The sequence below is a fragment of the Bufo gargarizans genome, chromosome 4 (genome assembly GCF_014858855.1).
Source record: "Bufo gargarizans isolate SCDJY-AF-19 chromosome 4, ASM1485885v1, whole genome shotgun sequence".
Lineage (NCBI taxonomy): Eukaryota > Metazoa > Chordata > Amphibia > Anura > Bufonidae > Bufo > Bufo gargarizans.
In genome coordinates, this window is record NC_058083.1 from 63411335 (window position 1) to 63431905 (window position 20571).

The following is a 20571-nucleotide window of genomic DNA, read 5'->3' on the forward strand; positions in this document are numbered from 1 at the left end:
CTACATTTACCCAGTGTGCAGTTAGGGAGATATAGCGTCCCTGGCCGTGCTTACTGGTCCACGTATCTGTGGTTAGGTGGACCTTGCCACAGATGGCGTTGCGCAGTGCACACTTGATTTTATCGGATACTTGGTTGTGCAGGGAAGGCACGGCTCTCTTGGAGAAGTAGTGGCGGCTGGGAACAACATACTGTGGGACAGCAAGCGACATGAGCTGTTTGAAGCTGTCTGTGTCCACCAGCCTAAATGACAGCATTTCATAGGCCAGTAGTTTAGAAATGCTGGCATTCAGGGCCAGGGATCGAGGGTGGCTAGGTGGGAATTTACGCTTTCTCTCAAATGTTTGTGAGATGGAGAGCTGAACGCTGCCGTGTAACATGGTTGAGATGCTTGGTGACGGAGGTGGTGGTGGTGTTGGTGGTACATCCCCTGTTTGCTGGGCGGCAGGTGCCAATGTTCCTCCAGAGGCGGAGGAAGAGGCCGAGGCGGCAGCAGCAGAAGAGGCCGAGGCGGCAGCAGCAGAAGAGGCCGAGGCGGCAGCAGCAGAAGAGGTAGCAGGGGGAGCCTGAGTGACTTCCTTGGTTTTAAGGTGTTTACTCCACTGCAGTTCATGCTTTGCATGCAGGTGCCTGGTCATGCAGGTTGTGCTCAGGTTCAGAACGTTAATGCCTCGCTTCAGGCTCTGATGGCACAGCGTGCAAACCACTCGGGTCTTGTCGTCAGCACATTGTTTGAAGAAGTGCCATGCCAGGGAACTCCTTGAAGCTGCCTTTGGGGTGCTCGGTCCCAGATGGCGGCGGTCAGTAGCAGGCGGAGTCTCTTGGCGGCGGGTGTTCTGCTTTTGCCCACTGCTCCCTCTTTTGCTACGCTGTTGGCTCGGTCTCACCACTGCCTCTTCCTCCGAACTGTGAAAGTCAGTGGCATGACCTTCATTCCATGTGGGGTCTAGGACCTCATCGTCCCCTGCATCGTCTTCCACCCAGTCTTGATCCCTGACCTCCTGTTCAGTCTGCACACTGCAGAAAGACGCAGCAGTTGGCACCTGTGTTTCGTCATCATCAGAGACATGCTGAGGTGGTATTCCCATGTCCTCATCATCAGGAAACATAAGTGGTTGTGCGTCAGTGCATTCTATGTCTTCCACCTCTGGGGAAGGGCTAGGTGGATGCCCTTGGGAAACCCTGCCAGCGGAGTCTTCAAACAGCATAAGAGACTGCTGCATAACTTGAGGCTGAGACAGTTTCCCTGGTATGCATGGGGGTGATGTGACAGACTGATGGGCTTGGTTTTCAGGCGCCATCTGTGCGCTTTCTGCAGAAGACTGGGTAGGAGATAATGTGAACGTGCTGGATCCACTGTCGGCCACCCAATTGACTAATGCCTGTACCTGCTCAGGCCTTACCATCCTTAGAACGGCATTGGGCCCCACCAAATATCGCTGTAAATTATGGCGGCTACTGGGACCTGAGGTAGTTGGTACACTAGGACGTGTGGCTGTGGCAGAACGGCCACGTCCTCTCCCAGCACCAGAGGGTCCACTAACACCACCACGACCATGTCCACGTCCGCGTCCCTTACTAGATGTTTTCCTCATTGTTACCGTTCACCACAATAAGAAAAATATTATTTGGCCCAATGTATTGAATTCAAATTCAGGCCTTTTTTTTACAGACAACTAACACTATCTGGCTATCTATTTAGGTACCGTATTACACTAATACAGGCACAGCAGTAACCACAGATTTAGCTGAATATAAATTTGAGGCCTAGTATTTAGGCGCTGGATGACAGGTATACGTTTACGGACAGAATTAGACTTGGATATGCACAGTAGCGTGTGTGTGAAGTTATTGAGAATGACCTTATCTGCACCTTGAATCTAATATAACCTTTTAGGGATAGATTTAAAGTTGGCCTGATACAGCAGAAACCACTAATTTAGAGAATTGCTAAGTTGGGAATTGTATTTCAACCCAGAACATAAACTGTGCTTTGACGGACACAAAATAACTTGACCAGCTACAGCAATAACCACAGATTTAGCTGACTATAAATTTGAGGCCTATTATTTAGGCGCTGGGTGACAGGTATACGTTTACAGACAGAATTAGACTGGGATATGGCCAAAAAATAACCACACTATTGATGGTTAAATGCACTTGGTGACAGCTTGACCCTGATGTAGGATATAGCCAAAAAACAACCACACTATTGAGGGTTAAATGTACTTGGTGACAGGCTCAGCTTGCCCCTGATGTAGTATATGGCCAAAAAATAACCACACTATTGATGGTTAAATGCACTTGGTGTGACAGCTTGACCGATGTAGGATATAGCCAAAAAACAACCACACTATTGAGGGTTAAATGCACTTGGTGACAGCTTGCCCCTGATGTAGTATATGGCCAAAAAATAACCACACTATTGATGGTTAAATGCACTTGGTGTGACAGCTTGACCCTGATGTAGGATATAGCCAAAAAATAACCACACTATTGAGGGTTAAATGTACTTGGTGACAGCTTGTGCTGGCGCACCACAAGACACAAAGTGGCCGCCGATCACCCCAGAAAAAAGTGAATGAAAAACGCTCTGGGCAGCCTAAAAACAGTGAGCAGCATTGAATAGCAGCAGTTCAATGATCCACAGCTGCAGATCGATCACTGAATGAAGTCTTTTGGAGGAGTTAATCACTGCCTAATCTCGCCCTAACGTCGCAGCTGCAACCTCTCCCTACTCTGATCAGAGCAGAGTGACGGGCGGCGCTACGTGACTCCAGCTTAAATAGAGGCTGGGTCACATGCTGCACTGGCCAATCACAGCCATGCCAATAGTAGGCATGGCTGTGACGGCCTCTTGGGGCAAGTAGTATGACGCTTGTTGATTGGCTGCTTTGCAGCCTTTCAAAAAGCGCCAAGAAAGCGACGAACACCGAACCCGGACTTTTACGAAAATGTTCGGGTTCGGGTCCGTGTCACGGACACCCCAAAATTCGGTACGAACCCGAACTATACAGTTCGGGTTCGCTCATCCCTACTCAGATCTATTATTAGACACAATTTTCCTAAAGGTTTGGGAATTATGAATACCCCTAACCTTACCTGAGAGGGAGGCACCGGCTCCAGGGCGGCCAGAGAGAGAAGTTCCAGAATTGAATTCTCCAAAATAGTCGTCTTTGGTTCTTGAAGGTTTTGAGATGCAATGAACCTGTCTAGAGGGTACAGAAGAAAAGAAAGCGCATAGCCATTTTGGATAGTGCTTAGGACCCAAGGGTATTTAATTTTTTGTACCCACACCCGGAAAAACAAAGACAGACGACCGCCTACTGGAGTATCTTGATTGTCAAAACTGTTGCTTTCTGAAATGCCACCTCTTCTAGCGGGACCTCTCCCTCTACCGAGAGAATTTTGCTCTAGGGGGAGATCTATCTCTGTTGGAGAAATTCCTACGGGGCGGTCTAGAAGCTTGCAGTAAAGATTTACCCTTTTTGTCTGATAATTCTAGCATTAAAGTGTCCAATTCTGGACCAAACAGCCTACCGGGGGAGTAATGCAAGTTACACAAATTATATTTTGAAGGGTTGTCCCCAGACCAGGGGCTCAACCACAATGCACTTCTCCCCACGGTAGAGAAGGCCATAGCCTTAGAGGCAAACCGTAATTGCTAATTTGCTGAGTCACATAAGTATTCAATCGCCATATTTATATTTTTAAATGAATGAGGACAGAATATCATCTCTCTGAACCCATCCGTCTATGTATTCTTGCACCTTGTTAAGCCACCTTCTCAAGGTGCGCAAAACTTCACAAGAGGCAATAGATACAGCAGACTGACTTGCTGCTGCCACATATCATCTTTTGAGGGCAACTTTAATTCTCCTGTCCATTGGATCTTTAAGGCTCGAGCCATCCTCGGCGGGAACTAAAGTTCTTTTAGAGATTATTGCTATAGCTGTATCCACCTTTGGTTGAGAAGCCCAGTCCTTAGACTGGGATTCCTCCAAGGGGTACATCAGTTTGAATCTCCTAGAGATTACAGGAGCCTTTTCTGGCTTTTTCCACTCCGCCTGCATTAAGGCGGAGTTCAAGCCATCTATTTTGAAGGCCCTTGGCCCTCTACCATCCGGGGGAGCTTCTCCCTGGTCCCCAGGCTGGCCCTTGGCCTGCACAAGCTTAAGCAATTTTTGTGCTTTTTCCGCAGGAAAGTAAATCTTCCCTTTATCAAAGCCATACTTATCAGAAGATGTCTCTTTTGAAGAAGCATTTATTTCCTCTATTATAGCAACATCCTCGTCCATAGGGGAAGATACACCCCCTTGTGGGGAGGATGCTCCATATAGTAACATAGTAACATAGTACATAAGGCCGAAAAAAGACATTTGTCCATCCAGTTCGGCCTGTTATCCCGCAAGTTGATCCAGAGGAAGACCCCTCTCTAGTGGCTATAGCCTGTAATATTATTAAGCTCCAGAAATACGTCCAGGCCCCTCTTGAATTCCTTTATTGTACTCACCATCACCACCTCCTCAGGCAGAGAGTTCCATAGTCTCACTGCTCTTACCGTAAAGAATCCTTTTCTATGTTTGTGTACAAACCTTCTTTCCTCCAGGCGCAGAGGATGTCCCCTCGTCACAGTCACAGTCCTGGGGATAAATAGCTGATGGGATAGATCTCTGTACTGACCCCTGATATATTTACACATAGTAATTAGATCTCCCCTCAGTCGTCTTTTTTCTAAAGTGAATAACTCTAATTTTGATAATCTTTCAGGGTACTGTAGTTGCCCCATTCCAGTTATTACTTTAGTTGCCCTCCTCTGGACCTTCTCCAGCTCTGCTATGTCTGCCTTGTTTACAGGAGCCCAGAACTGTACACAGTACTCCATGTGTGGTCTGACTAGCGATTTGTAAAGTGGTAGGACTATGTTCTTATCACGGGCACCTATGCCCCTTTTGATGCAACCCATTATCTTGTTGGCCTTGGCAGCAGCTGCCTGACACTGGTTTTTGCAGCTTAGTTTGCTGTTTATTAAAATTCCTAGATCCTTTTCCATGTCAGTGTTACCGAGTGTTTTACCATTTAGTATGTACGGTTGACTTGCATTTTTCCTTCCCATGTGCATAACTTTACATTTATCAGTGTTAAACCCCATCTGCCACTTATCTGCCCAAGCCTCCAGTCTATCCAGATCCCTCTGTAGTAGTATACTGTCCTCATCAGTGTAAATTACTTTACACAGTTTAGTGTCATCTGCGAAAATTGATACTTTACTATGCAAGCCTTCTACAAGATCATTAATAAATATATTGAAGAGAATAGGGTCCAATACTGACCCCTGAGGTACCCCACTAGTGACAGTGACCCAATCTGAGTGTGTACCGTTAATAACCACCCTCTGTTTTCTATCATTGAGCCAGTTACTTACCCACATACAGATGTTTTCTCCCAGTCCGAGCATTCTCATTTTATATACTAACCTTTTATGTGGTACAGTGTCAAATGCTTTGGAGAAGTCCAGATATACGACATCCATTGATTCGCCGCTGTCAAGTCTACAACTTACCTCCTCATAGAAACTGATTAAATTAGTCTGACATGACCGATCCCTCACGAAGCCATGCTGATATGGCGTTATTTGCTTATTTCTGTTGAGATGCTCTAATATAGCATCTCTCAGAAAACCTTCAAACAGTTTACCCACAACAGATGTTAAACTTACCGGCCTATAGTTTCCAGGGTCTGTTTTTGGCCCCTTTTTGAATATTGGCACCACATATGCCATGCGCCAATCCTGTGGGACATTCCCTGTCAGTATAGAGTCTGCAAATATCAGAAATAAGGGTCTGGCTATGACATTACTTAATTCCTTTAGGATACGGGGGTGTATGTCATCCGGTCCTGGCGATTTGTCTTTTTTAATCTTTCTAAGTCGCTGATGTACTTCTTCCTGGGTCGGACAGGACACTTTTAATGGGGAATTTATTTTTGCATTCTGCATGTCATCTGACAGTATTATTTTCCTCAGTGAATACATTGGAGAAAAAAATATTTAACAGCTTTGCTTTCTCCTCATCGCTCTCTGCGACTTCCCCCTCATTACTCTTTAAAGGGCCGACACCTTCAGATTTATACTTTTTAACATTTATATAATTGAAGAACATTTTAGGGTTAGTTTTACTCTCTTTGGCAATTAATCTCTCGGTCTCTAGTTTGGCCGCTTTTATTTGTTTTTTACATGTTCTATTTTTTTCCTTATAGTTTTTCAGTGCTTCCGTGCTCCCCTCCTGTTTCAGTGAATGATATGCTTTCTTTTTGTCATTTATTGCTTTCGTTACAGTTCTATTTATCCACATTGGTTTCTTTTTATTCCTTAACCTTTTATTACCATACGGAATGTACCTCTCACAATGAGATTTTAGGATGTTTTTAAAGATATCCCATTTTGTGGCTGTATTTTTATTTTTGAGGACTTTGTCCCAGTTAGTTTGGCCTATGGCCTCTCTTAGTTGGCTAAATTTAGCTTTTTTGAAGTTTGGTATTTTTGTTCCTCCCTGTAGAAACGCTCTTTTGAATGATAATTGGAAGGTTATTACTTTATGGTCACTATTTCCCAGGTGTCCCCCAACCTGCACGTCTGTTGTTCTGTCCGGCCTATTGGTTAATACTAAGTCCAGTATGGCCGTCCCTCTAGTCGGGTCCTGAACCAGTTGGGAGAGGTAATTGTCTTTGGTTATTGCCAAGAACCTGTTTCCTTTATGAGATATACAAGTTTCAGTTTCCCAGTCTATATCTGGGTAGTTGAAGTCCCCCATAATAACCATAATATCTAATATCTTGACCTTTTCCTTGGGGTAGACAAAGTATCCTTCAGTTCTTTAATAGACCCCTCTACAAAGTCCTTAACCCACACTATTTAATCCTAAATGGTGGGTTCTTGATCTTCAGGAAGATGAGGACGACATGATTGACATGTATAATCATATCCGTCTGGAAGAGGAGTTTGACACTCCCCACACACCAAATGCTTTCTTTTTTGTGTAGATTTTCCTGCAGACTCTCTGCCTGAATCTCTTGACTTCTAAAAGAATGTACAATATATACCTATAATATCATTTAATAAATCTGGGAAGGAGGGGAGAGAAAGAACAGACATACCTCTTGCAGATACAGTTTATCAGCAAACGCCAGAAAAAACAATCTATAGCTGCAGCAAACTGATTGACGCAGCTTCAAGAGACCCGCTGAATGATTCTGCACTGCTTAAATGCCCCAGCTGGAGCTGGAAAGTGTGGAGGCCACGCCCCCAACACCGCCCCTTCCCTTCATCCTCCTGCTATTGAAGTTATATACACAGCCCTACTACTGCTGTCTTACCTACAGCAAGCAGCAGGCACATAATATACAGAGACAAAAAGGATAGATTGATTGAAGACCGGTCCTGACACGCCCTCTGCAATCAGAGTTCTGACGCCCGGCCGGCCTGTAGGCACAGAAGTGGATAGGAGACTAGACAGCAGATGAGAGCTGTTCCTGCACTCTCCTTCTTATCAAAGAAGGAAGGTAATACACTTGTCCTGCTCACAGGACGAAAAAAACTCAATGAGCTGAAGGGGAAGGTCCATTTATACAGCAGGGTGTTGTAGACTTAATCATTAAAAATTCCACAGGTCCTGCTAGCTCACAGGGGGGGATTGTTTACCCATTATTGTGCTGCTGACAGACGCTAGGGAATCCTTTTTTGCGAACCGATCTCAAGTTCCAATGTCTTAATAGAGATTGAATTAACATCTGATACACGGAGAAACTGCTGCCGTTATTCCCCTCAAAACCATCGTGGTACTTTGTACCCAAGGTCCACAAGTTGCTGACCCACCCTCCGGGCAGACCTATTGTGTCCGGGGTTGGGTCAGTGACTGAACCACTGTCACGCTACATTGACTGGATTCTCAGGCCCATGGTGAGCCGGGTGCCCTTGTATCTCAAGGACACCTCGGACCTTCTCCAGGCACTAGAATCTATACATTGGCAGGAGGGCTTTAAGTTAGCGTCACTAGACGTGGAGAGCCTGTACACGCGTATCCCCCAAGATGAAGGCATTGAGGTAGTCATGGACATTTTGACCAATACAGGCCAAAGTGAGAGCTTCTCCAGCACAAAAGGCTTGGCAAATTGATTGTCTGGGAATTTCCACTGAAGATTGGGATAATATATTGGTGAATTTAAGTTTAGTTACTTATACAGTAATTGTAATGAAGTTTTGGTTCAATTTAATATTAAATATTTAATAAATGTATTTTAAAAAATTAAGTGTTGCCTAAGACAGCAGAGAATCGGCCAGTCTTCTGGTTATTCGACGATGTGATTGCGATGGAGAAAGCATTCCAAAAAAACAATTTCTCTCCACCTGGAGACGAATCCTGTCAAGATTGATGTAAGTGCAGTATTGGCTGCTCATCGAGCCAGATACTTCTGGGGCAACCTGCCTGGCATGAACAGGCCTCTAGTAGCTACAGACAATGAGAAGACAAAGCTTCAAGATTGCTTTGAGCCCTGAAGAGTTGCAAAGATCATCAAGATTGAAACCATAACTACCAGCCCCTGGTCTCTTCATCAGGGAAAACATCACAAGTTCCGAGTCATCATGGATGGGAAGGAGGACATCCTGTTGTGCACGGAGATGGAGAGGGTCTTCGGATCCTCCTTGCACTATATGGATGTCTCAGAAATAAATCGCTGCTTCCGACAGAAGCTCCTGGGAAGGTCATGGAGCGGCCCGATCATCTGGCATCTATTCGCCCCGCTGAAGGATTATTTTGAAAGTGTGTAGAAGCCACACGGGGCCCCCATGCTGCAGATTTATCATGGAGACACCGGATTTTATAATGTTACATTATTATATAAGGAAAATAATGTAAAAAAGATAAAGCCCCTTCGTCACCCAGCTCCCAAGTGCAATCAGCTACATCATCATCGAGTACTGTCTGCACGTCACTGATGTCTTCATCAATCGTCTCTGGGTCAGGAGCCTGACTGCTCGCAACTCCAGCTCACACGTCACTCTCCTCATCACTACTTACCCACCTAGTGGATGAAAGGACAGAGGCAGGTTAAGGACAGGTGAGGGCACAGGGCCTGCTCCCGGGCCATGACAACTAAGGGTTGTGTCTGACGAACCCACTGACTCTTGGATGGGGGTGTCTGATGTAAGTTGCAACTAAGTCGAAGATTGAGTCAACCATTCAAGAACCGCTGGGTTGCTGGTCACGACACAACCGCTAGCTGACACTGGGAGCTTAGGCCTCTCGAAGTGACCCCTGCTGCGTCCTCTGCCTGCGACAGAAAGATTTAGGCCTCTGCCGCTCCCCTGTGCAGGGCCTGGCACTTCTCTGCCTGACATACTGTTAGATCAGATAACCAAATGTTAGATCAACATAACGGTATAATAGGAGTAGCAGCACATAGGGGTATACTGGCCTTATATGTGGTGGTGCGCGCGGTGTTAGACGCCAGTCCGTAGTGTCCCTCCAAGCAGGCATCCATAAATCAACGAAACCGCAGCACTCTCTCGTCTCTTTAAATATCCTTTATTCCATCAAATTCATGCGACGTTTCGTCCTGAACGGTCTTTTTCAAGCAGTGCTGCGGTTTCGTTGATTTATAGATGCAAAATGTTAGATCAAATAATTTTTATTTCGCCACTAATACACAGCAAAAGTGGCTGTAGAATATCTCACGGCACCGCGAAACGGCAAGTAGGCCCTAATATTCTTCAATTTTTACAGAAAAGGCTTTTCAACAGATAAGTACAACTGTGAACGGAGAATATATTTGTATTTCGCCACTAATACACGGCAAACTGGGCTGTAGAATATCTCACTGCACCGCTGAGCGGCAAAGATATTTTTCCTATTTCCTCTAATACACGAAAAAAAATCTGTCATTTTCTCACTTCACCACACAACGGCTAATAAGCCCTTTTTTCCCAGTAATAAAAGCCCAAAACTGCGTTAGAACATATAACTGCCCCGCACAAGGGCAAATAAGACGTAGAAATATTTCCTTGTAATAACCCCTGTTAATGGCGGTATCACACAGCACCTGCATCCTAATAAGAGCGGTTTGCTGGAATTACAGAGCTGTATGATGGCAATGTGGATCCGCAGTCAGTGCAGCAAGGTGTAATAGGATCGTTCCTACTACCAGGCTGTAACCTCCCCGACTGAACCCTGTTCTACAGAAATGCTGTGGATGATTCCTCCCTATCCTTTCCCTGCACCTTGAATAAGCTTTCCCTGCACTTATAAATATATTTTTTAGCACAATGGTGATTTTTCTAGCACTGTCCCTAGCGCCTGCAGACATCTCTCCCTGCACCAAGTACGCTGGTGAATGGCAGAATCTAAGATGTGACATCACAGGGCTGGCTGGCTGCTGATTGGCTGCATGCATGTCAGTCTTGGTGATCCCGCCTTCCCAGACTTCCTTTCTCCATGTCCTCACACGTGCAGCCGCCATTTTAGGAAAATGCGATTCGTTACTACGAAGCGCGAGGAAATTGACATTCGGTGCGAATCGAATTGTTCCTCAAATTCATAATGAATTTCACTTCGTCATCTTCGATTCGCTCATCTCTAATCCCTGTAACTGTGCCTTCCTAATCTGTAAAGCCTCCATACAATGCGGACCACATCCAGCACTGCCCAGCGGACTACTTCTTCCTGTCCACATACCGGCACAATAACCTTCATCTGACTCTTCCTCCCCCGATCATCGTATGGCCAAAAGGACAAATTAACCCCTGCAGCTGACACAGAAATAACCCTTTGTAGTCGAGGGATTCTTTCATTCAAAGTTCTTCTAACTCCCCCTGAAATAACTGACGTCGGGGTTCTAATGTATCTCTACGAACAGATGTCCTTCTGTAATCCTGGTGTCCTAGATCATATGATAATACTACACACAGCTACGGGGACAGAAATAAAGTCCTGCATGTGGAAATTGCTAACACGGATGCCGACTGTGCATAACTAAGCATAACGGAACCTTTAAATACAGGATCCGTTTTTTCCTATATTTTTCTATTCTGACGGATCAGAAGAATGGAAAACTAAATAGTGTGAGAACCCGGCCGAAATATGTCACATGATGATGACATCATCACATGTCTTTCACCACCACTTATCCTCTCCACTGCTTAGCTCCACCCCCTCCTGATCACATGATGGTGACATCATCACAGGTCTTTCACCACCACTTATACTTTCCACTGCTGAGCTCCGCCCCCTGCACTGATCACATGACGGTGACATCATCACAGGTCTTTCACCACCACTTATACTTTCCACTGCTGAGCTCCGCCCCCTGCACTGATCACATGACAGTGACATCATTCCAGGTCCTTCAGCTCTTGAACTGCAGCAGATACAGATCAGGTCCTGGTCGGTAGTCACTGCTGTGGTGTCTGGAGCCCCTTCTTCTCTCTGGTATCAGCCATTTCTCCAGAATCCCCCTTTATCCTGGTGCTGGGGGCTCTGAGAAGCGGGGTCTCTCCAGGAGCAGTAAGTGCGGTTCTGGATCTCACTAATGCTCTTGTCCCTGGAGGATTTCCAGCCTCTCCTCATAAAGGCGCCTGCAGTACTAGAAGCCTCCAGCTCCTCCAGGTCTCTCCTCTTCTCCTGAATGACCACCAAGGATGGACAGGAAGGAGATCAGCAGAAGAATATTAGACCTCACCTTGGAGATCATCTCCCTGCTGAGTGGAGAGGTAAACTTTTCTAGATTTCTCTCCTCTTTATTGTATTCTGTAACAAGTCATACATCGGGAAGGAGAATCCATCATAGGAAGTGATAGGAAGAGTCCAGGGTCCTGGAGAACGGCCTCCAGACCTTCCAAGTGACGGAGAACCTGAAGATCAGCCACCAGTATGGTCAGTGATGTATCATGGAGACCAATAGTCATGTTGTAGGAGCCATGAGAAGGTAAGTAGGCACGTTGTACCCAGGAGGAGAGGAAGCAGAGGAGGAGATGGCCGGAGTGTGGCCTGGAGGGAGGATTTCTACCACTAGTCTGACATCTAGATGATACTGGACTATAACAAGGAGGCCTCCACTAGAAGGTTTCTCCACCAACATAGAAGAGGAGTCTTTACTGTAAGAGCAGTGACACTATGGAGCTCCCTGCCAGAGATAGGAGTCATGGGGGATTCTCTAGAAGAGTCCAGAAGGAGCCTGAAGGTCTGTAGGGTAGTAATGTTCCAGCTTCTAATGTCTAGATTACTAGAGATGGGACCATGATCCAGGGAGGGATTCTGATTGTAGATCTGGTGTCAGGAAGGAATTTCTTTCCCTAAGTGTCTCTCTCCATCCACAGGATTACACCATAGTGAATAAGACATCAGGGGGGACTCCGATGATCTATGAGTCAGGAGGGTGGAGCAGGACCCCCATCACAGACCCTCCCCCCCTGATACATGAGCAGAAGATCCTAGAACTCACCCACAAGATGATGGAGCTGCTGACTGGAGAGGTGACACTGCTGGGAATGCTGGGAAATTCTCCATAACAGCACTGGCGGGGCCTGGGTGATGACGGTGTCATTGTGTTGTCAGGTTTTTATAAGGTGTCAGGATGTGGCGGTCTATTTCCAAATGGAGGAGTGGGAGTATGTAGAAGGACACAAGGATCTGTACAAGGAGGCCATGATGGAGGCTCCCCGGCATCTGACATCACCAGGTAAGAGGAGATCGTCCTGATTATAAAAGTGTAAAGATCACATAGATACTACTCCCATCATCTCATCATCACATGTAATAATCTCTCCTGTCCCTGTGTGTTTCATACAGATGGACTCATAGAAAGAAATCCCTCCGAGAGAAGTCCCCGTCCTCTGTATTCCCAGGACTGTCCAGAGGAGAAGCTCCCAGAGAACCATCAGGTAGATGGAGCTGATGTCTCATCAGAATCTGACCAGAAAGTGATTGGACCAAAGATCAATTTACATTTTTCTTGTTTAGGATGAAAATCTGATTGATATTAAGGTTGAGGTTAAAGTTGAAGAAGAGGAGATGGATTTATGTAGCGCTCATCAGTGTAAGAATTGTCTGCATTGAGGGTCACCTGGATGCTACTCCCATCATCTTATCATCACATGTAATAATCTGTCCTGTCCCTGTGTGTTTCCTACAGATGGACTCATAGAAGGAAATCCCCCCGAGAGATGTCCCCATCCTCTGTATTCCCAGGACTGTCCAGAGGAGAAGCTCCCAGAGAACCATCAGGTAGATGGAGCTGAGCCCTATACACATCTATATAGGGGGGTCCTGCAGTTATAGAGGGGTCATAGATTGTGGGGGTCTCTTATGTGGATCTGTTAGATTTCCCACCTGTCTCCTGTATTGTCCTGAATTGTTACAGATGACAAATCAGGGGGAAGATGTGACTGATATTAAAGTGGAGGATGAAGAAGAGCGGATGATGGGCGATCCCCCGTGTAAGAGTGAGGTGGAGGAGGACATTCCAGTCCATGTGACCACAGGTATGGAATCATGAATGGAGGAAGGGAATTGGGAGGTTTCTTCAGGTGAGACTCCACCTTACAGCTGCAGTAAAGTAGCACTCCGGGCAGTGACCCCTGTATTATGTACAGTGCAGGAGAAATCTTCTCCCAGCTCTTCTCTCCATCCTCTCATGCTCCAGGCTGGACACTCGGCTTAGCATCAGGTTCTGGAGGCACGCCGGCTGTGATGAACGGCTGCAGTGATGAAATTCAGTTTAACCACCTTAAGGGGGTTTCCAAGCTCTTGCTATTGATGGGTTATCCTCAGCATATGGCATTATTATCTGATCGGTAAAGGTCTGATTGCCACTCCTTCACGGTCAGCTGTTCCTTGAAGGATCTAGCACTTTTAATGAAATTGGAAACACAGCGCTGTTCAAAGTGCAGTGGCCCTGCTGGGTTACTGCAGCTCAGCTGCCATTAAAGATAAGGGCAGCCGTGCTGTAGTAACCTGGTACAGCCACAAGCCTTACAGAGCTTTCTGTGAAGGTTCTCATTCATCTTGGTCATGGTATATCAGTAGTGATAAGTCAGAAGAACTGGACTTGTTAAATTTTTTTCTTTTTGAAGACCTTTTGCTAGTCATCTGACTTAGTCCGACTGGTTTGTATGACTTAGGCTACTTTCACATTAGCGTTCGGGGCTCCGCTTGTGAGTTCCGTTTGAAGGCAAACGGATCCGTCCAGACTTACAATGTAAGTCAATGGGGATGGCTCAATTTTCAAACTGATCCGTCCCCCATTGACTTTCAATGTAAAGTCTGGACGGATCCATCTGAGCTACTTTCACACTTAGACTTTTTTCTAAAATATAATGCAGACGGATCCGTTCTGAACGGATCCCATTGTCTGCATTATATGAGCGGATCTGTCTAGGCAGACCCCAGACGGATATACTCTGAACGCAAGTGTGAAAGTAGCCTTAGTCCGACTGGTTTGTATGACAGAATGGCATTACATTTCAGTGACTTGTGCTTTGACAGAATGGCATTACATTACAGATGTACAGTCGTGGCCAAAAGTTTTGAGAATTACATAAATATTGGAAATTGGAAAAGTTGCTGCTTAAGTTTTTATAATAGCAATTTGCATCTCCTCCAGAATGTTATGAAGAGCGATCAGGTGAATTGCATAGTCCTTCTTTGCCATGAAAATTAACTTAATCCCAAAAAAAACTTTCCACTGCATTTCATTGCTGTCATTAAAGGACCTGCTGAGATCATTTCAGTAATCGTCTTGTTACCTCAGGTGAGAATGTTGACGAGCACAAGGCTGGAGATCATTATGTCAGGCTGATTGGGTTAAAATGGCAGACTTGACCTTTTAAAAAGAAGGTGATGCTTGAAATCATTGTTCTTCCATTGTTAACCATGGTGACCTGCAAAGAAACGCGTGCAGCCATCATTGTGTTGCATAAAAATGGCTTCACAGGCAAGGATATTGTGGCTACTAAGATTGCACCTCAATCAACAATGTATAGGATCATCAAGAACTTCATGGAAAGAGGTTCATTTCTTGTTAAGAAGGCTTCAGGGCGTCCAAGAAAGTCCAGCAGGCGCCAGGATCGTCTCCTAAAGAGGATTCAGCTGCGGGATCGGAGTGCCACCAGTGCAGAGCTTGCTCAGGAATGGCAGCAGGCAGGTGTGAGCGCATCTGCACGCACAGTGAGGCCAAGACTTTTGGAAGATGGCCTGGTGTCAAGAAGGGCAGCAAAGAAGCCACTTTTCTCCCAAAAAACATCAGGGACAGCTTGATCTTCTGCAGAAAATATGGTAAATGGACTGCTGAGGACTGGGGCAAAGTCATATTCTCCGATGAAGCCTCTTTCCGATTGTTTGGGGCATCAGGAAAAAGGCTTGTCCGGAGAAGAAAAGGTGAGCGCTACCATCAGTCCTGTGTCATGCCAACAGTAAAGCATCCTGAGACCATTCATGTGTGAGGTTGCTTCTCATCCAAGGGAGTGGGCTCACTCACAATTTTGCCCAAAAACACAGCCATGAATAAAGAATGGCACCAAAACACCCTCCAACAGCGACTTCTTCCAACAACAGTTTGGTGAAGAACAATGCATTTTCCAGCACGATGGAGCACCTTGCCATAAGGCAAAAGTGATAACTAAGTGGCTCGGGGACCAAAACGCTGACATTTTGGGTCCATGGCCTGGAAACTCCCCAGATCTTAATCCCATTGAGAACTTGTGGTCAATCCTCAAGAGGCGGGTGGACAAACAAAAACCCACTAATTCTGACAAACTCCAAGAAGTGATTATGAAAGAATGGGTTGTATCAGTCAGGAATTGGCCCAGAAGGTGATTGAGAGCATGCGCAGTCGGATTGCAGAGGTCCTGAAAAAGAAGGGCCAACACTGCAAATACTGACTCTTTGCATAAATGTGATGTAATTGTCGATAAAAGCCTTTGAAACGTATGAAGTGCGAGTAATTATATTTCACTACATCACAGAAACAACTGAAACAAAGATCTAAAAGCAGTTTAGCAGCAAACTTTGTGAAAACTAATATTTGTGTAATTCTCAAAACTTTTGGCCATGACTGTATGTCAATGAATTGTATTACTTTCATGGATTGACCCTTTTTATCTATTGCTATTTTCTAAAAAAAATAAATAAATAAACTTAATTTTTTTTTTACAGCAAATAAGGGGATTGTCTATTCCTTTACAAGTGATGACCTGTCCTCAGGATAGACCTTCACTATCTGATTGGTGGGGATCCAACGCCTTGTCCCCTGCTGGTCAGCTGTTCTGCAGTAGCTCCGGTGCAGGAAGTCAGCGCTGGAACTACACTGCTCAGTCTGTGGACGAAGCCGGTTACTGCAGTGCTGCTTCCATTCATCTCAATAGTAGCAGCACTACATGAACCAGCTGTGTCCAAAGCACAATGGATGGACCTAATCAGAGGTGTGTGGGACCCCTGACAATCAGATACTGGAGGCCCAGCCTGAGGATAGGCTATTCATTATAAAGGAGTGGACAACCCCTGTAAGGTCTAAAATAGGCCGTTCATGAAGAGTTTAGGTAATTGTATTGAAATCATCCCCACTTGATATCTAAGGACCAACTGTGGTGGCAGAGGTCAGGCCTGATTGTCAGAGAAGGGTGGGATTCTCAGATTTCTGAATGTTTTCAGGTCTGGGTTTATGTAATAGAAGTGATCGGTGAGTGTAGAGCAGAGTCCTGGACTTTATCATCCATCCATTATAATTATAAGGACACAACCACAAATGAATTTCTTTTAGTTCAGTTTTGATTCAGTATTTTGTGCCAAAGCCAAGAAAGGATTCATATAAATGGGAAATATAAAGGAAGGACTTGTACTTCTCCTTTCTTTTGACATAAAAACTACATCAAAAACTGCACACAGCCTGATAGGAAGCTTCTAGAATTGTCTTCTTTACTGTTTGGAAAGAAAACACATAATGTCTTTTTAATCCTAACAGAAAATCCCAGTAAGAACTCGGAGGGAAACTTCATCTTATCACTAAATTATAAAGGAGAAGATGAAGATATCGGGCATGGCTCTTCAGGAGAAACCCTCATTACCTGTAATGTCCATCCAGGACTTCACAGACCAGATCTGTCATATAATGATCCTAATAATAAGGAACCTTCTCCTGACCAATCACAGATTGTTATCACAAGTACCGGGCCCAAAGAGGCTACAAATTTTCAGTGTGGGGAATGTGGAAAACAGTTTACAAACATCTATGGTCTAAATGCACACAGAAGAATTCACACAGAAGAGGAGCCATATTCATGTTCAACATTTGGTAAAGGTTTTATGTATGAATCGCAAGTCATGAAAGATGAGGGAATTAACACAGCAGAGCCGTCGTATTCATGTTCAGAATGCGGCAAATGTTTTAAAAAAAAGACAAGTCTTATTATACATCAGAAAAATCACACAAGGGAGAAAAAAATTTTATGTTCCGAATGTGGGAAATATTTTAGATATAAATCAGATCTTGCTAAACATCAGAAAATTCACACAGGAGAGAAGCCGTATCCATGTTCAAAATGTGAGAAATGTTTTGTATTTAAATCACAGCTTACTGAACATGAGAAAAGGCACAAAGGAGAGAAGCCGCATTTATGTTACAAATGTGGGAAAGGTTTTTTATATAAATCACAGCTTGCTGATCATGAGAGAAGTCACGAAGTAAAGATAAAGAAGCCGTATTTATGTTCAAAATGTGGGAAAGGTTTTATATATAAACCACTGCTTACTGATCATGAGAAGAGTCACATAGGAGAGCAGTATTCATGTGCAGAATGTGGGAAATGTTTTCTTTATAAAGGGAGCCTCAAGGTGCATCAGATAAGTCACACAGAAGAAAAAACATTTATATGCTCCAAATGTGGTGACTGTTTTACAAAAAAGTCAGGTCTTGTTTCACATGAGAAAGTTCACACAGGAGAGAAGCCACTTTGATTTTCTTCATGTGAAAAAGAAAAACAGAATTTTAAACTCATTAGAGAATTCACACATAGAGGAAATTAAATTTTTGTTTGGAATGTGGAAGTGTTTCCATGCATTAAACAGCGTATATGAGAGTATATTTTTCTGTGGAATTACCCTGGGTCTGCCAAATACCCAAATAATATTACCCTGAGGTCTACAGTGACCAGGATCCATGGAGGAAAAGTATTGTGGATATGAGAAAAAAGAAGAAGAAGAGCGTTGTTTACTGTCAGAGCCGTGAAGATGATTGTCCCCATGGACCTTGCTTCTTACCGTATTCATACCTCCTCCAGCACTGCAGGAGAATCCAGAGGGACACAGTGAGAAACGGAAGGACACCTCCTGTAGACTTTTATGTAACCTATGTGGACATATGGAATGGGTATTTGCTCTTCACTAATACAATATATCAAGATAAAGGTGATGGGAAAAATAACAATTTGAGTTGACAATAATTTGTTAAAAACCCAGATCTTCTATTTCCTTCCATTTCCTTCTCTTTGCCTCATTCACACTTGTGTATTCTGGTCAGTATCTTACACCAGTATTTGTAGGATATAATTAGGAGTAGCTCCCGACCATGGAAGACTTTCCATTATACTTTTCTCTGTTCTATTCCGTTCCCTGTTACGGCTTACAGATACTGATACAAGATACCGACCGAAATACAAAAGTGTGAATGAGGCCTCACTGTCTATTGGTCTCTTCCAATGGAGCTTTTATTGCCTACTCTCCCATAGAGATCATGCACAGCCAGTTATACATCTCATATCTTCCTTGGCGGTCTGTGGAGGTCTTCATTCATCTAGGTCATGATATATCAGTAGTAATAAATCAGAGCAACTGGACATGTATTTTTTTTCTCGAAGACTTTTCACTGGTCATCTGAATTCCTTTCTCATATAGAATGGCTTGTACAAGAAATCTCCGGCAATATACACTGCCACTTACAATGCTGTCCTAACACCTCTCCTGATGCAGTACAATTACACCTAATGACATCAGTAATGCAAATGCAATCAACACCTTACCTCCATGGCTGAACCATGAATCACTAGTGTCGGAGATTTCTCATATAAGGTATTGTAATTTACAAAGACAGTCGGATGACTTGTGAAATACCAGTCCAGTTGCTCTGACTTAATACTGACATTCCTTGATGGGTTTCTCACAAAGAGAGGAAAATACAAGTAGCGCTCAGGGATCACCGAGTAAACTTGGAAATAACTTTATACACTCATTGACACAAAAATAACCCACCAAAAAAGAGTTGTTGGAATGAAGCTTTCTCTCTGTAACTGTAATGATGATAAATGTGAGTGATTATGATATTGGAATGGAAGTCCCATGGTCAAATGATGTTATCACTGTAAGTCACCATGTTCCAAGCCCATGAACCAGGATTTTTAGCCTTAGGAAACCTACCAAATTATATATTGGTTGGCCTGATTAATATTTCATATTTGTGTTTGGTATGCCTGGGTTGGTAAAAATGTGTAAACCTTGGTGGTCCCATTATCCTACTCAGGGACACCTACAAGAATTATGCCATAAAACCTTTCACATTTTGCATTTAACTTGGCCAGCCTCCTGTCAATGACAAAAAGGATGGTGAAGGAGGCTGTCTAAGTCTACTGTAAACCACACCTGGTTCAGATTCCTGGGGATACACCTCGTGTAAGTCTGGCCAACTTTCCACTGTTATCCCAGTGTAGATCCCTCACTGATCTAACTGGTATGCCATCCATTATTTCATCCCCATTCTATTTCTGTACTGTTTGATTCTCAGTATGTCCCTTTTTGTCATCTATTCGTAACTTTTAGCACTGTACCCTTATATTAAATCTTAATTTTAATAATTTGTTCCTTGCTACTCTAAAGGTACCCACACCCTCTAAGTACCGCTCTGCTGTGTGACCATTGAAGGCCAGTGTACTAGAGGTTTACTTATCTTATGCTAGAAAGCAACATCTTCATGGGAGTGCTGTGCCTCTGTTCCCGTTATTAATTTTTTTTACAAACCAAAAAATACTATGTTAAAAATACAGTCAGCACTCCACTAGAGAATTAAGATGTTGAACGGCAATGACGGGGCGTGGAGGGGTGCACTACCTCCCATACAGGGCAATGCCGTATTGCTATATGCAGGGCTCTTGCCAACTGAATATTGTTGTCAGTGTGGCAGTGTAAAGTAGTGGGGGACAGGCGACATCAGCCCACTCTCAGAGGGATACTAATGACACCCTTGTACACGTAAGGCCAGCTTGATGCCAGACCACAGATAGCCCTACAAGCTATAGTAAACACCATAAGCTTGTGTCTGAACTGAATAGCTTGGTTGATCTCTCTATTGAGATGTAGTCCAGCCGGACCGAACACAGTTGGATCACAATGGAGTGGAAGACTGAATCTAAAAACTACAACTGCCTCCCGACATGTTTCACCAGTATTCTGGCTTCATCAGGGGAAATGGGCAGCAATGGGTGTCGCCACAAGTGTGGAGGGTTAAATGCACTGTTTAATGATTGACAGGACCTTCG

At 44.4% G+C, this 20571-nt stretch overlaps 1 protein-coding gene and 1 long non-coding RNA gene across 2 annotated transcripts in view; both read left to right on the plus strand.

Moving 5' to 3' along the window:
• The window catches only part of LOC122933886, a gene marked incomplete at its 3' end in the record, with an annotated part of 272752 nt that overhangs the window by 155965 nt on the left and 96216 nt on the right, over positions 1-20571 (plus strand). The gene's annotated exons all lie outside the window — the stretch shown is intronic.
• LOC122933935 lies at positions 13473-19283 on the plus strand. Its single transcript, XR_006388600.1, has 2 exons — positions 13473-13533; positions 17010-19283. It is a non-coding gene; the product is annotated as an uncharacterized LOC122933935 (long non-coding RNA).